Source organism: Bos indicus x Bos taurus, chromosome 28 (assembly GCF_003369695.1).
Source record: "Bos indicus x Bos taurus breed Angus x Brahman F1 hybrid chromosome 28, Bos_hybrid_MaternalHap_v2.0, whole genome shotgun sequence".
NCBI classification, from domain to species: Eukaryota; Metazoa; Chordata; class Mammalia; order Artiodactyla; family Bovidae; genus Bos; species Bos indicus x Bos taurus.
The window spans coordinates 11,538,488-11,542,414 of NC_040103.1; the positions used below are offsets into that span (position 1 = coordinate 11,538,488).

General features: G+C 39.3%; 1 pseudogene; it reads left to right on the forward strand.

The window, feature by feature from the left end:
- Positions 1 to 213: 213 nt before the first annotated feature.
- Positions 214 to 329, forward strand: LOC113885656 (annotated as a pseudogene).
- Positions 330 to 3,927: the final 3,598 nt, after the last annotated feature.

Here is a 3,927-nt window from a genome sequence, read left to right on the forward strand (position 1 = left end):
TGAGAATATTGTTTATTGATGGTATGACTTTATGTAATAAAAAATAATTACACGATATTTACTTGAGGCTTGTAACCCAAAGTCTCATTCCCATAGATATCAGGAACAAAATAAATAAGAGCAATAAAACAATTGTCCTCACTATAAATCTAGGGATCATTCTGTAACATTGAACAGAAGATAAAAAACAAACTTGTTTTAAAATTAGATTTAGTGTTGTGTGAAAGGAGAAGGTTGGCACTCCCCTTGACAAGGATGGAAGGGGCCTGACAATAAGCATATGGTTAAGGCACTGCCACCTATGATGTGACATCTAACCACTGTTTTTATTGGGATTGACATATACACACCACTGTATATAAAATAGAAAACTAATTAGAACCTACTGTATAGCAGAGGGAACTTTACTCAATACTCTAATGATCTATATAGGAAAATAATATGAAAAAGAGTTGATATACGTATATGCATAACTGATTTCATTTTGCTGTATACATGAAACCAACACAACACTGTTAATCAACTGTACTCCATAAACATGTATATACCAGACCACACTCAACAGTTAAATAAATGAGAAACAGACCTTTAAAAAGTAAAAATGAATAAAATAAAATTAAATTTTAAATGAAATGAAAAACAATAATTTGTCAGTTCAGTTCAGTTCAGTTCAGTCGCTCAGTCGTGTCTGACTCTTTGTGACCCCATGAATCGCAGCACGCCAGGCCTCTCTGTCCACCACCAACTCCCGGAGTTCACTCAAGCTCATGTCCATTGAGTCGGTGATGCCATCCAGCCATTTCATCCTCTGTCGTCCCCTTCTCCTCCTGTCCCCAATCGCTCCCAGCATCAGGGTCTTTTCCAATGAGTCAACTCTTCGCATGAAGTGGCCAAAGGGTGTTAATTATCTACAGAATTGTGACTTATTTTATAGATGAAGGATATTTCTTTTACCTTGAGTAAAAAATGCAAAAGCAAAATGTTCAAGGTGCATGTCTTTTGAAAAGATTGGCTTTGAGGAATTTTAAACACTAAAATATATATCTCAAGCTGAAACACAAGGAATATTTTCCCATTGGGAAATAGGAAGATTCATATTGTAATAATTAGTAAGTTTTAGCAAAAGAGCTGGAATCCAAGCCCCCTTCACTGTCTGTTTGTACATCTTTTAGATGTTAGGAAATAAAACAGGAAAGAATAGAACATAATCAAGAACTCTATTTTTATGCTGTTATATTCATTATATCTCTTAAATATTCAGCAGGGCATGCCGAGTAAGCAGAGGGATATATGAATTGGAAATTCTGTGGTGAACTCAGGGGTGAAGATATACATTTAGGTGATATTGGCATGTGTATGATATTTACGACCTGTTGACTAAAAATAGATCACCTAAGAAAAAGTAAAGATAGCAAAAAAAATTTGACTGTACTTTAGATTAAACTTATTTTGTTGAACACATTTATCTCTGTTTTCTTTTAAAGCCCCACTAAATAAGGCTAATGTAGTTAAAATTCTTTCTCTCTACCAGGACAACACTATCAACAGATAAATAGCAAGTGGCAAGTGCAAGTGTGGTCAATAACTTTTGGAAGATATAAAGCACATGAAAGAGGTAGGAGGCTGGGAAACTGGATCCTAAGTGCCATAAGGGTGAGGTCAATAAGAACAATTTATTCCTGTAGACAACTCTAGGAAAAATACCACAAAATCATTTACTGCAAAATTTACAGGTGAAACAGCAAGTTGAAATAGGAAGACTGGTGAAATTCTCCTGGATAGAAGAGCAACTAGAACTTCACATCTTGGGACTTCCCTGTAGGTCCAGTGGTTAAGACACTGTGATTCCACTGCAGGGGCACAGTGTGGAACTAAGATCCTGCTAGCCATGCGGCATGGCCAAAATAAAATAAGTGACTGTTAAGTTGTTAAAATACCATTTTAAAAAATTAAGAACTTCACAACACTTCCTCAGCCTGTTCTAGAAAAGTTTAACTAGGAAGCTACACAGATTAGAGAGGATTTAGTTAGTACACATACCATCTTGCATTTCAGAAGTTGAGAAGCTAGAAAATACCTCTGCTAGACTTCCTTGCAGCTGAGGTTCATTGTAAAGGCCAAAGCTATCCTGCTTCTTCACCTCTGATGACACGCTTAGGCAGAAGAAGTTAGTGATTTCCCAAGGCTGCTAACTAGCTTCCATGTCCAGTCACTGGCTGTGTGAATGTCATGTTAGTCCAGCAGGTAAAGATGGTTCTAGAATCAACAGTGAGATGCCCTCTTGATTCCTGCTTCTTGATATTGCAATAAAGTCTATGGGCTCTGTTTTCCTGATCCCAGGGTGCTGTTAGAGAGTTTAGTCTTGGGGTCAACAGGGCCAGTGATAAATCCCTGATTCCTAACCTTCTTAAGAGTAACATATATTGTGCATTCTTTCACAGGCCAGTTCTGGAGTGTTTTCCTAGGGATCATTTTTGAGAACCTTACCTGGAACTATTTCTCCAATCTTCCCAATGTATTTTTCTAAACAAAAATCTGTCTGTGTTAAATTCCTTCAGCTTAAAAAGGCCAGAGTGATTTCCCTTACAGATAAAGTAGTTGGAAAGATGCCATACTTCAAAGAGGAGGTTTACAAAATGTCTAGATATAGGATGATCACACCCCCATTCTTACCCATTGGCTCCATTTCTTTCCAAGGATAATAGAAAGCTGCAAAACCCTCTTACTAATGCACATGCATACAAACATTGCACACACACACACACACACACACACACACAGTCATGTTTGTTTTCTGACAGAGTTCCTTACAGTCTCCCACTTGATGGTCCATGCAGATGTACAGAATCCAACTGGCTTTTAGTAACTTAGCCTTAAGCACGAATTGACAAACAAAAATGATCAAATATTTGAGCAAGCCTTCTACATGTAGGGCTTCCCAGGTGGCACAGTGGTAAAGAATCTACCTGCCAATGCAAAAAGACACAAGAGACACAAGTTCAATCCCTAAGTCAAGAAGATACCCCGGAGGAGGAAATGGCAACCTACTCCAGTATACTTGCTTGGAGAACCCAATGAACAGAGGAGCCTGGTGGGCTACAGTTCATTTGGTCACAAAGAATCGGACATGACTAAGTACGCACAAACATCACCATCTACGTGTAAGACAGAGATTTTAAAAAATAAAATAAGGGAAGAAAAAGAGAAAGGGAGGAAGCAAGGAGGGAGAGAAGAAAGACATGATGTGTGATTCAGCAAAAAATTTCAAAAATAATTAGGGGACTTCCCTGATGGTCCAGTGTTTGGGGGACTGCCTTGCAGTGAAAGGAGCGCAGGTTCAGTCTCTGGTCAGGAACTGGGTTCCCACATGCTGCAGAGCAACTCAGCCCTCACGCCACGACTGCGGAGCCTGCATTCTCCGGATGCCATGTGCCACAACTAGAGAGTCCATGTGTCGGAATGAAAGATCCCACATGATGCAAGGAAGATCCTATGTGCCCAAACTAAGACCTGATGCAGCCAAACAAATGAATAATTGTAAAAACTATAATTAAACGCTGTAGTGAAGAACAGAAGTATCATCCAGATAACTGATGTTTAGAGTGGGTTTTCAAAAGAAGCAGCCGTCAACATTCTGAAGGAGTAACCATTAACTGAAGAAGAAATTCAATAAAGCATGTCACAACATTTGGAGCAGAGATTTCCATGTTAGCCAAAACACATTTTCTTTTCCTTCTGGGCACAAACTAGAGCACATTTTCCAGAGACCTTGCAATTCACGGCCACTGTGCCTTAGACCCACAGAGGCATGTGGTCTGGGAATCAGCCCCCATAAAAACCATCCATGCTTGCGCCCATGGTCTCTCTTCCTCTCTGGGGCCTTTTTTCCTGAACAGTGACATCCAGAATGGGTCCCCGTATGAATGT